The 13,511-nt window shown below is 49.8% G+C and overlaps 1 pseudogene; it reads left to right on the top strand.

Moving 5' to 3' along the window:
- LOC144455480 (WD repeat domain phosphoinositide-interacting protein 2-like) overlaps positions 1-12,275 on the top strand; it is a 78,716-nt pseudogene extending 66,441 nt beyond the window's left edge.
- The last annotated feature ends 1,236 nt before the right edge of the window (positions 12,276-13,511 follow it).

Below are 13,511 nucleotides of genomic sequence, written 5' to 3'. Positions count from 1 at the left end.
GGAGGCAGATCCATTTGTCACCATTGAGTCCTTCAGGATTCTCTTGGATCTTTGCATTGCTGAGAACAGCTGGGTCATTCCCTGTTCTTCATCACACAGCGATTGTCTGGTTCTGTCCACTTTACTTTGTGTCAGTCATGTAAGTCTTTCCAGTTTCTTTTTAAATAATGTTCCTTGTTATTTCTTATAGCATAGCAGTATTCCATTACATTCATATACCACAACTTGTTCAGCCGTTCCCCAGTTGATGGGCATCCCTTCAATTTCCAATTCTTTGCCACTATAGGAAGAGTTGATAGAAATATTTTTATACAAAAAGGTTCTCTCCCCCTCCCCCTTTTTGGATCTATTTGGGATATAGAACAAGTAGTGGTATTGCTGGATCAAAGAGTATGCACAGCTTTATAGCTTTTGGGGCATAGTTCCAAATTTATGCTGGGATTTGGACCCAGGTCCTTCTGTACTACAATGCCTCTCTTAATACAAGACACAATTGGGTTGTATGGCCATCATTACCAATTTTATAAATAGGCAATGCCTTTGTTTTGGGAGGCAGCAGAAGGGGACCTGGGCCAAGCATATGGTAAAAGTGAGGAGGGATATGTGGGCAGCCTGGGTATATAGGTACAGCAGTACCTGCCAAGGACCAGGAAAGGATGACCCCCTCCCTCCATGTCACCCCAGAGAGGTCATCTGGGTGAGAAAGACAAGAGATGCCCTGGGTGTAGGGTGGTGCTGGCTGAAAGTTATCAAGGCTGAACAGACCACAGTTCCCATGGTCCCTGTGTGACCTTGGAAAGCTCCCTTTTCCTCACTGCCTTACCCATAAATAGAGGGCATTGAGTAGATTCAATTCTGCTAAACAGGCACCAAGATATGGAAGGCAGTGGTGATAGAACAGAGGGTGATAAAGGCAAACCAGAAGGTCCTTACCCCAAAGGTCTTCCATTTCACTGGGGATAGGGGAGATGGGAAATGATAAATACAATAATGACAATAGTGATGACCACAAAATCCCTTCCATATGCTTTTGAGTTTAAAATTTCCCCCCCTCCCTCCCCAAGATGGTGCACAATTTAATATAGGCTATACATATACATTCCTATTAAACATATTTTCACATTAGTGATGTTGCAAGTAAGAATTAGAACCAATAGGAGGAACCACCAGAAAGAGAAAACAAAACAAAACAGAAGAAAAAAAAATCAAATAGTATGCTTCAATCTGCATTCAAACTCCATAGTTCTTTCTTTGGATATGGATAGCATTTTCCATCATGACTCCTTTGGGGATGTCTTAGATTCTTGCATTGCTGAGAAGGGTTAAGTTTATCAATATTAGTCATCCACAATGTGGCTGTTATTGTGCATAACGTTCTCCTGGTTCGGCTCATGTCACTCAGCATCAGTCCATACAAGTCTTTCCAGGTTTTTCTGACATCATCCTGTTCATCGTTTCTTATAGCACAATAGTATTCCATTACATTCATGTACCACAACTTGCTCAGCCATTCCCCAATTGATGGGCATCCTCTCCATTTCCAATTCTTTGCTACCACAGAAAGAGCTGCTATGAATATTTTTGTACACTTGGGTCCTTTTCCCATTTGTATGATCTCTCTGGGATACAGCCCTAGAAGTGCTGCTGCTGGGTCAAAGGGCATGCACATTTTTATAGCCCTTCGGGCGTAGTTCCAAATTGCTCTCCAAAATGGTTGGATCATTTCACAGCTCCACCAAGAATGCATTAGTGTTCCAATTTTCCCACATCTTCTCCAACATTCAGATAGTAAGTTCTGAGGCCAGATTTGAACTCAGGAAGTTGAGTCTTCCTGACTCCAGGCCTGACACTCTGTACACTATGGCGCCCCCTAGCGGACCATCGTTTACATTTTATTCTAGTGATAGTGATTGAGGGTCTTTGAGTCCTAGGAGCAATGTGGTCAGATCTCCCTTCATGGGGATTATTCTGTTAACTCTGTGAAGGGGGGATGCTGGAAGCGGGGATATCTGCGAGGAAATAGCTGACAGCGCACTGGCCTGGGGAGAGAGGGCCTGGGTGCCAATCCTGCCCCTCTCACCACCTGTGTGTCCTTGGGCAAGAGACCACTCCCGGACCACAGGTTCATTACCTGTCATGGGGCGGGGGGTGGACCAGAGGGTCTTTTCTGCTCCAAGATTCTTTGCCCCAGTCAGGAGGCCTGCATTTCAGTGTCAACGGAGCGCTTCATAAGAGTACCGACTAATAACAGAGCCGCTGGGCAGCACTGACAGACAGCTGGAAGGTTTGCAGAACGCTTTCTAGGTACGGCCTCGTTTGATCCTCACAGCCCACCCTGGGAGGGCGAGAGCGCCGTCACTAGCCCCAGTTTGGGAAATAGCTGTTTGTTGATCTATGTAACTGACGATGAGAATTTCAAAAAATACAATCTGCTTTCAAAGGACAAAGATCTGACGCCGATTCGTCCGTTCAAAATTCCCGGTTCTCCGTCTCCAGCAAGTGGCCCCCAAGCTCTGCCGGAAGCCCTCCGGTACGGGACAGCGCATCGTCTCCCGAGGACGCACGGACCGCCCAGAGACAGCTCTCCTCTGGAGGCCCTGTTTGCTCCATGGAGAACATGGACCTGCCTCTGCATCCCGCCCACCGATCCCGGCTCTGCTCTCTGCGCCCAAGCCCAACAAGGGCGATTCCTTTCCAAAAGACGGTGACTCTGAAAGACGCTGCTACGCCCCTCCTCCAGCCTCAGCAGCCCCTTCCCCTGGTCTTCCTGAGGTATGGCCATCATTGGAGGCCTGCCTAGAATTCCCAGCGGCTCCTATACCGCCGGCTTGCCTGGCCATCAGCAGTGAGGATCCTTGAGAGGCCGTCCCTGTCACCCCAATGGCCCGCCTTTGGCCACACAGGGATATGTGTCTGGCTTCATTATTGCCTCACCACGGTGTTCTTGGAGATCTCTCCGAAGGACCTCGAGGCGAGGGATTCTCTAGTGATAAACAATTCGTTGGGTCAAAGCTGATCTCCAGCTCCTTGGGCGTGATGCTGCCCTTAAAGATGTGCGTCTGCTCTCCATCTCTGTGTCTCTGTGTCTCTGTCCTTGAGTGTGTCTCTGTCTGTGTCCGTGTCTGTGTCTCTCTCTGTCTCTTTCTCTGTCTCTTCCTGTCTCTCTGTCTCTGTCTTTCTGTCCCTGTCTGTCTCTCTGTCTCTGTCTCTCTCTGTCCCTCTCTTTCTTGGAATGATTGATGGGGAGTCAGAACACCTAGGGTGGAGTAAGCCACCTCAGGCACCTTGTTTGGCCTCTCTGAGCCTCAGTTTTCCCATCTGTAACCCAGAAGAAGGAATTCCAAAGAACAGGAGCAGATGAATTGGTGCAGTGAATTGCACACTCTCTGTGCCCGGTCAACCTGGCGTGCTCTGGAAAGGGGCGCTATTAAAAGGCCAGCCGGGCAGCTTGTCTGGTAGATGGGCAAGGGTCTCTCTGAGGCTGCATGGCCCCAGGACCTTCACCACTCACTCCGGGGGCAGAAAATCTGAAGAATTTAGGCTGAGACCCATCGGGGGAGTCCTTGCTACAGGCATGCTGCCCATGATGAGAGCTGAGCAGCCAGCTGCCGTGTCCCCCAGGTGAGGATGTAATAACTCCAGAAGCAATAATTTCCTGTGAGACCTGAACAAATGGCCTGAGCAGCCTCGTATTTATTACCACAAGATTAAACCTCTCGAGTCTGAGGAAATGAGAGGAGCAACAGCCTCAGGAACAGGCTCCTGGCAGGGCTGCCGCAGCCCCACCTGCCTCCAGCCCGGGGCGGGGGGGGGGGGTGCAGCTGAAGGCTTTCCTTTCTGCTGTCTGAGATCCACCCACCCTTTAAAGCCCGGCTCAGATCCCAGCTCCTCTAGGGCTTTCCTCTGCCACCGCCTTCCATCTCCTCTGTATGCATCTTGGGTGTCCCTGTTTGCCTACATGTGGTAGCCCCCTTAGAATGGGAGCTGTCTGAGGGTAGGCGATGTGTTTTTGCCTTTTTTGTACCCCTAGCACTTAGCACAGGGTTAGGCACAGAGTAAGTGCTTAATAAACGCTTGTTAATGGGCTGTTTGACCTCTGACTTCCCCAGTGAGTAATGACAGTCCTAATAAATCCTCAGCCAAGGCCACATTTGCCTTGTCAATGCACTCTGGGGGAACATGTCAGAATTTTCTGTTCTGGCCCCTTAATGCCCCAAATGAGGGGGTGAAAAACCTGCTTTGCTCTTCTCTGCTCACGTTCCCCCTTCTGAAGGTAGGAATTCCCCCTTTCCTTATCCCCCTATTCCATCCCCCCCCCACCCCAGGTTACCTTTCACTAACCATATTTACTGTGGACATTCCTGGTTATCCACATGCCGGCTCCCCATTGGACTGTCACCTCCTGGAGAGCAGGGATGCTGCGTTTGCCTCCCGTATTGCCTGAGCTCTGCACAGTGCCTGGGGTAACAGGGTGTTGGAGGATGCCCAGATCACACAGAGAAACTTGTGTCCTGGAGAAGGCAGCCTGTGGTCCCTGACCATATGGGCTGGGTGGGAGTAACCTCTTGATTGACTGGGTGGCCCCAACACAGTGCCTCACTACAACACAGTGCCTCACTACAACACAGTGCCTCACTACAAACTTCCAGACTGGGGCCCCTCTCTTTCCATGCTGTTTTCTGTCAGTGTTCAGAGAGGTGAATGTTTTCTTCACCTACTGCATAGGGGCCATGAACTGTTGGAGGAGAGGGAGGGGCTCCCAAGAATGGGGCTGGGGCCTGTGCTATGGTCTGCTTTGTTTGGCCTTATAGGTTCTAGGTGCAGGGGGTGGAATCCCCTTCCCCATGAGAACCAGGAGCTTGAGCCATGCAGGCAGGATCCTGGGGGCCAGGGTCCTTGGGGACAGGATCATTGGGCAGGGTCCTGGGGGCAGGGTCTTTGGCCAGATGGCACAGCCAGCCTGGTGAGGAAATTCTGAAAACCTAAGATACCTGAGAATTGAGACAAAGGGGGATTTTGGACATGGAGCCTGGGGCTGTGCTATATGGGAGCTGAGGTGGGGGGGCTACATATTGGGGTATATGTTTGTATTTTGCTATACATTTGGAGGAAGTATTCGTTTGTAAAAATCCAACCCAACTATTGGTGGTTAAACAGAGCTGGAGTACAGGTGCCCTCCTATAATTGGGGGAGTGGCATTGATGGGGCTGGGAATCCTGGAGGAGGGGTGCCATGTAATCCCTCTGACCTTCAGATATCAGGGTCTGGGGGACTCACTGTTATAGGTACTTCCTCAAGGCTTGCTGACTCAGTGTGGACGAGGGATTGGCATAATCTATTTGGCCCTTGAGGTCAGAACTAGGAGAAAACTGGAAATTAATTGGAGGGAGATATAGTTTGCCTCATTTGTTGTGGAGGGGCATGTCTGTGGGTGCCCCCACAGGGCTTGCCTTCCCTGTCGAAGACTGTGTCAGAGCTGTGGAACCTGGCAATGTCCCAGAGCATGGGCTCCAACTGGCCAGTGGCGATTTCAGTCTGGCCTCGGAAAGATGATGAGAGGCTGGGCTTTATGAGGGGAGGGAGGTGTGGGTGTCTGGCAGGCATGGACACCGGCAGGAGACCATGGGCAGGCATCACCAGCATGTCTAGACCATGCTGCTGGGGGTAGGAGCTGCAGCCAGAGTCCTCACAAGTCCTCTGGTCACCGTGCTGAGAAGACCACTGCCCTCCAGACCACTATGCCTGCCCAATACAGAGCCCTCAAGGCTGCCTCTGAGCTGGGACTACCAGGCTACAAGGAAGTCAAGAGCCCTGGATATTTGGACTGAAGTGCACCCTCAACCTTCTCTGGCAGTGGACACCATGGGATGATTTGGGGAGAGTTTCTGACCTGATTCCTCTTGCTTTTATCGGCCTGGTGTCCTGTGGAACTCAGTGCCATCTGGCTTGCTGGGTCAGCGTGTCGGGGCTCAGAGCACCAAAAGTGAATGGTGAATTTAAGGAGAACCTGAAACCTGGGTGTGGCGAGGGAACCCAGAGCCACATGATGAGGACCTTGCAGACCTGTGCTTAACAATGAATCAATGAGACTTTATGAAGCACCACCTACTGTGTGTCAGGCCCTGGGGCTCCAAAGAACAATGAGAAGACAGCCTGACCTCAGAAGCAGAGCTGGGCCAGAGGGAGATGGGCTGCCTTGACCAGAAGGGCTCCCCCTCACTGGAGTGACCACATCATGGGGATGTGGAGGTAGGGACTCCTCTTCAGCAGTGGCTTGGGTTACATGTCTCTGGGGTCCCATTCTGGTGCTGAGGTTCTGAGACTCCAGCAATTTAACAAGGGAAGAACCCAGGACTAAGGATGAGAAACCAGGACCCATCAGCCTGAGCAGCCCAGAAGTAGAAGTAAGAGAGGCCTGCAAAGTCCACGAATTTCCCAGAAGTCAGGAGGGGACCTACAGAGCCTGGAAGGAGCCAGGAGGGCAGCAGCCCATCTGCTGGTGCTGTGGAGAGAGGTCAGTGCAGGCCAGGGACCTTACTGATGGCCTGTCCACCCCACCTTCTTTGAGGGAGCAGGGAGTCGCAGAACACTGCTGTGGGAGCCCAGACAACACCAGAGACAAAGCAGGCCCAAACCATAGAATAAAGGGAGGTCAGGCTCTGTCCTGGTGGACAGGGCACTGAGGGCAAGGGGCCATGGCCACCCTGGAGGAGCTGACAAAGGTCACCTCTCCTCTGCTCACCCCTCTCGACTTTGCTGTTCCGGATGCTAATATTAGCTTATGCCTTCCACTACGCTCAGCCCAAAGGAAAAAGAGAGGGAAGGCTTTCATATTAATGGAGAAATTGCAGCCTCCATCCCAAGTGAGGGGTTTATCAGAAATGACAGATTCTGAATGAGGAATATGCCTTCATCCTGGGAATGCTTGTTCTCTGCCTGGGATGCAGGCCTGAGCATGAACATCTGTGTGTGTCTGAATCTGTGGGTTTGTGTGTGAGACCATGGGGAGCCCAGCTTCTGTAATGACAGGGATGCACATAAATGTGCACGTGTGTGTGTGTGTGTGTGTGTGTGTGTGTGTGTGTGTATGTGCCCATATGCTTGTGGTGGCAGGCTCCAATGGGAGGCCCAAGGCTGGGGGTGCACAGCTGACCCACTTTGGCCAAACCAGGACTATGTGTCTCTTCTGTGGTCCAGCCGGGTTCAATGTGACAGCAGTCCAGAAGGACCAGCCACTGAGGTATGGTGCCCATGTGGCAGTGTCCATTCTGGGGACACCATGGCCCTTGGAAGCAAAGGGATTGCGCCCTGACATTATCTTGTCCTTTTCAAGCAGCAGGATGTGGCCAGCTGTCATCCAGGCCAGAGCTGAGTGACTAGGACTCATTGGTGGTGTCCACATTGGCCCCAGGTATTGCCTTTCACTTTTACCAGAATCTACCATCTTGGCAGGCTCCAGTCAAAGAAGGTGAGGGATTCCTAAGTTCACAGAATGGCAGAATTTAGTGCTGAAGGGCTCCCATCTAAAGAGGAGCCTCTTGGGAGAATCGCTCAACTGTATTCGCATGGAGCAGATTTAAGGCTCCCAAGGAGGACAGCCTCCCAGGGAGGGAGCAGAGCCACTGGCCTGGAGACCAAGGAATGAGAATTCTCTTTCAATGCACGTTGTCTCTGAGGATCTGAAGAGCAGGCCTCCCGCAGCCATGTCCCGTCAGTGTAAGCTCTTGGAGAACAGGGCAGTCTCTAGCACTATCTTTGTAGCTCTGACACCTTTCCTAGGGCTAGTACTTAGTAGGTGAGGAAGGGAATGGTCAGGAATTGCGTGGTGACTGAGCTTTCCTCCTCTCAACTGATGCCCAGGCAGATGGGCCTTGTGATGGCTCCTTGGGAGACTCTTTGGGCCCTACCTCAGGCCGCCCAGTACTGGGCACGTGGAGCCACCCAGAAGTCCTTGAAGACAGAGTCTCTAGGACTGCAGGACTGTAAGCCCCACAGGAGGAATAGACCCTTCTGAGAGGAGCAAAGGGGACTGAGCTAGTTTCTCTTCTGTCCAAGGCCAAGCCCAAAGACTAGGCTCCTTCTCTGAGTTCCCTCAGTGCATCTAGTCTGTCCTACCACCAGGAGCTCTTGAGGACAGACATCTGGCATGTTTGAGAATTCTTGTACTTCCAAGTTCCCTGAAGACCAGCAGGGGCTTTTCCTTGACACTCCCCCAAACCCTCCCCCACCCCGACATGTAGCAACATCTTCACCTAACCAGAATGTAAGGTCCTTGAGGACAGGGACTAGATATCTCACTTTTGTACTTAAATCCTGAACACCTTGAACAGTTCCTGACACATAGTAGGTGCTTAATAAAGCTGCTTGCTTGTTGGTTGGTTATTTGCTCTAACTTGGCTACCATTTGGTGGGTAGTGGAAGAGGGCTTATGTAGATCAGAGGTTCCTGAGTCTAACTCTCTTTTATTACACTTGGTTAAACTGAGGCTGAGAGAGGGGTGAAGGACTGGTCAAAGCTCACATCACAGATGACTTGACAGCAGCTCTCATTCTCTCCCTTTTGTTCCAGTCTGATGAAGAGCTCACCTGCCTTGCCTAGGCCAAAACTTCTACTTGAGTCCTCCATCCCATCTTCTCCCAAGCTTTTCTACAACCCCCTACCGCTGTCTGATTTTCAGTCTCTTTCTCCATTGGATCATTTCTTGCTGTCTTCAAATGAGCTCAGATCACTCATCTTATTAAAAAAAACTTACTTCACTTGGTCTGGCCATCCCCTCAAATTATTGTCCTATATCTCTCCTCCTTTTCCCAGACAAATTCCTTGAAAAATTCATTTCCATTTGCTAATTCTACTTCCTTACATGCCCAACGATGCCTTGTCCTGTAATCTGGCTTCCAACATTACCACTGACTTAAAATCTGTCTCTCCAAGGTTACCAATGGTCCAGCTGCTTAATCCAATGGCCATTCCTTGGTCCTAATCTTTCTTGACCTCCTTGTGGTGTTTGACAGTGTTGACCAACTATCCGCTCTTCCCTGAATTTTCATGACCCTAGCCTGGTTCTCCTCCTACATTTCTGACTGATCTTTTTCAGTTTCTTTTCTTGGATTACCATCCATGTCCCACTCCTTAAAGGCAGATTTACACAGGGTTCCATCCTGGACATTCTTTCTCTAACTTCCCTTTCTGTGGTTGAGCTCCACAGGGCCATAGGTGTGATGATATTTATACAGGCCACTCCCAAACTCCTCTACTCCTTCTTAATCTCTCTCCTGAGTTTCAGCCCCACAACTGCCTGTTCAGCATCTCCAACTGGATTTTCCATAGGCATTAGGAAGTCAACAGGTATAAGACAAAAATTCATCATATTTCCACCCAATTCCTTTCCTCTTCTGAGCTTCCTTATATCTATCTAGGGCACTGTCATCCTTCTCAACAGCCAGGCTAGCTACCTTGATGTTATCCTTGCCTCCTAATTCTCCTCACCCCACAATCCAGCCTGGTACCAAGGCCTGTTGAGGTCACCTCACCACATGGCTTACATCTGTTCCCCTCTGCCTCTTACACCACAGCTCCCCTCATCCAGGCCTGCATCACAGGATCACCTTGTGACTATTTCCATCATCTGCTCCATAACCTTCTGCCTCCATCCTCCATTCTTTTCAGTTACCTTTCACAAGCCTCCATTTTGGATTTCCTAAAATAATGAGTCTGGTCATGGTGCTCTTGCTCAAGAAAGTTTAGAGACTCCGTGTTGTGTCTGGGACAAAATGGAAACTCCTCAGCTTGGCAGTCTGAGTCATTGACCACCTGCAGAACATCTCCCACTCTGTGTCCCTAAACTGTCTCAAGCTCAACATTTTCAAACATGTTCAATATATTCAAAACTGAGCTTTGCCCTCTTAGAATGTGAGTTCCTTGAGGGCAGTGATTGTTTGCCTTTTCTATTTGTAAACTGGGTCCTGAGCACAGCACTTTGCACCCAGTATAAACACATCCTCCTTCCATCCTTTCATTCCTAGCTTTGTGTGCTGAGGACAAAGCCACTTTTCTGAGCACCCAGGCTTGTGATCTGGTGCCTCATCCATCATATCTCATCAGTAGGCAAGCCCTGTTGAATCACCTTTTAACCATATCTCACACCATCTCCACTTTCCCATTTTCTAACTTGGACCAAATACTCCTATCTTCTCACCTATCAAAGTAGGTGAAAATGGATGTTCTCACCTGTACAAGTCCCAGTTCTCTAAGCAGGAAGGGAATTCAGCAGCATTGGGTCTGAGCCAGATTTGACCAAGAAGATCATCTATAACATCACTGATGAACAGTCATCCTGTCTCTTGTAAGTGAGCCCTAATTATGGAGGGGGCCCCATGCCAGTGCTTGCATCTCGAGGCAACCTGGCCTACCTCTGACCACTCCTCATTGACAGGAAGTTTCTCCTGACCTTCAGCCTCAATTTGCCTCTTTGGACCTTCCCCAAATTGCTTTTAATCCTGTTCTCTGGGACTAAGCAGGTTGAAGTTAGTCCCTCCCCCATATAACAGAAAAACAAAACAAAAAATTGGAGAACTCCCTTGGTCTCTTCTCCAGGATTGACAATCCTGGTTGTTTTAGTCATTCCTCTTAGGGAATGGGCTTAAGGTCTTTTCCTATCCCCACCAACCTTCTCTGTAGGTTCCTATGCTTGTCAGTGATCTACCTAAATGCTCAGCCCAGGGCTCCATATGTGGCCTGATCAGGGCTGAGGGCACTGGGGGGTCAGCTCCTTAGTCTCAGATACTAGGCCTCTAAATGGTGCCTGAGGTCCCTGGATGAATGAAGCCTGCTTGGCCACATGCCCTCACCTCCCTTCCAGGCTGCCATAAGCTCAGTAATGCTCACAAAGCACCCCAAACTCCCAGAGAGCCATGCTGTATTCTGGCCAAGCCAGCTTCCTCCTCTTTTGTCTGTTTGCTGCATTTACAGACCAGTCTGTGATCTTTCCAGGAGCCTAGAAGGCTGGAATTAGTCAGCTGTGAATCCCAGGGAGATAGTTTCCTAAGAGGATGGTGAGCTATGCTCCCAAACAGAGCTCATGGCTTCTGCCCTCTCCTGATAGCAGAGATTGAGACTTGCCATTTAGAATCCCAGAATTTCTGACCCTTAAAGATCATCTAATATAAGCCCTGTAGCAATAGCTACTGCAGGAAAGGACTAGCCTGGATGGAGGATGTGTAAGGGACTTGCCCATAGCTCCATGGCTAGGTAACCATACTGGGACTCCCAGACACATGGATGGAGCCAATGTAATGTGGTCCAGGCCCCCATTGACAGATCTCTCCCCCAGGTCTGCTCCCCAGCCAGGATCTTTGTTGGATGATTTTCTATTAGCACTCTCCTCTTGCACACGTTTTAAGCATTTTGCTAAGTCATTTGGGATCCATAGATTAATAAACCTGTTCTTTTGCCTGTGTGAGGAGAAACTGCCTAGGCATCTGTGCCATTCCATTGGTGAAAGCCTGAGACCTCTTCATCATCAGGCATGAGGAAATGTGGAGACAAACACACCTCTCAATTGAATTATGTTCAGCTTTTGAGCAGGAGCAAGGGTTATGTTTTCAGGCACAGAGGAAAAAGAGCCAATCTATTAAAAGGGGCTGGAGAATGGTAGAGACTGCAGGCCAAGGTTCCCAGTCATTGACCAAGAGAAGTGTGGGGGCCAGGAGTCTGCTCCCTCACAATCCAGATTTCCTGCTCATTTCATTGGGAAGCACTCATGTATCAGAGTAATGTGTCTGCAAGCAGGAGGTGATGAGTTTGCTGTGTACTTGGAGTACAGGAAAAGAGAGGGAATTGCTCTTAAACTCTGGAGCCAATGGGCTAGTCACCAAGGGGGATCCTTCCCCAGGCCAGGGGGCAATGACCAGTGTGTGTCATGGAAGAAGGCCTGATCTGGGATCCTGCAGCTCTGGCCTCTGACTCTGGCTTTTCTTCTCATCCCTTGGCAACCTTGGGCAATTTGTGTTTCCTCTGTTGGGTTTCTGTGAATGCTGGGGCTGGCCCAGGGGGTCTCCAAGACTTCTTCCAGCCCCATGGCTCTGTGATGAGGCTGTGAGTCTCCACAGGCAGCTGGCTTCACCCTCAGGCCACATCTCTGAGGGGCAGGAGGGGCTGCCCTTGTTCCTGGAGCCTGTGTCTCTTACAGCAGGCTGCTGGAGATCTTTAAGCTGATTCTGGATGGCCACTTGTCAGGCATGCTGTACAGCAGAGGAGACAGGTTAGCTGGTCACTGAAGCCCCTTACAGTGCAGCAATTCTGCAATGTCTATGGGAGGTAAGGACCAGCAACCAGGCTATGGCTAAGGGCACACAGAGGTCTGCTTATCTTCCAAGGCAGTAAGCAAGTTACTCTCTGAGTTATGCTGATGCCTCCCTGTCTGCCATCTCATTCCTCCACCTTACCCCAGCCCTCCCATCCCTGACTCATTTCATCTGAAATCCCTTCCCCCCTCCACTCTGCCTGGCAAAATCCTTTTCTTCTTTGTCTGGTGGTGCTTATTCCATGCAGCCTTTGGGGAAGCCCTCACTTGGAGGAGGACTCTCCCTCCTCATTTTCTTATAGCACTTTGTCTCTCCTTTGCCCAGTCATTGTCTACCTTGTATAGCACTAATCTGCAAACATACTAAGTCCCCAAGGCAGACTACTGGCTCCTTGGGGGCAGGGACTGTTTTGCCTTCTGGTACTGGACTTGGCACAGAATGGGCACCAAATACACATTTTCTGAATCATAGGATCACTGACCTTCCCTTTGCAAAGCTATGAAGGGTCTCAAAGATAGCAAGTCACACCCTTTCTTGAAAAATAATCTTCTTGTACAGAGCCAAGATGGAGTTGCAGGAAGAAAAACTCAGCTCCCCAACATGACTCCTCTACAAAGATCTAAAATATATACTGGGTTGAGTTCTGATCAGGAAATTTAAAAAAAATCACAGTGAGTCATATTTCTACTCTAGATCATCACAGGGAGACAGATAGAGCAGCCTGTGGATATGGGATGAGGTCTCACTAGCAGTATACAAGTGCTCCAAAACTGAAAGGACTGAGACGCTATGCCAGAGAAAGAAATGATCCCAGACCCACAGAAGAGGATCCTGGCCTTGTACAAGAGGAACAAACCTGCCAGTTTTGTCATACGTTGCTCAATTCTAGGCTACATCTGTGTGAATAGAAGGGGGTCTGCATGACTTTGCTCCAATGTATGGAGTATCAGGAAGTGTAATGAGTGAGAAGTCAAGAGTGTGGCTCTGACCCCTCAAGCAGAGTGAGTTCTCAGTTCCAGCCTCTAGCCAAGCCTTACACCTGCAGTGGAGTAATCAGGCCATAAATCCCAGATCAAATCAGAACCTACAATTCTGTCACTCTGAAATTACAGAGCTTTATAGCTGACTGATAGCAGGCGAGTCCAACAACTGCTACTGAAACTCCAACTGAGGGCAAGCCCACTGGTGTGTTGCATAAACCTAAGCGAG

The sequence above is a fragment of the Phascolarctos cinereus genome, unplaced genomic scaffold (genome assembly GCF_003287225.1).
Source record: "Phascolarctos cinereus isolate Bilbo 61053 unplaced genomic scaffold, phaCin_HiC Scaffold_2;HRSCAF=192, whole genome shotgun sequence".
NCBI lineage: Eukaryota > Metazoa > Chordata > Mammalia > Diprotodontia > Phascolarctidae > Phascolarctos > Phascolarctos cinereus.
Note: the sequence above shows the minus strand (reverse complement) of the source record. Positions and strands in the feature narration are given on the sequence as shown.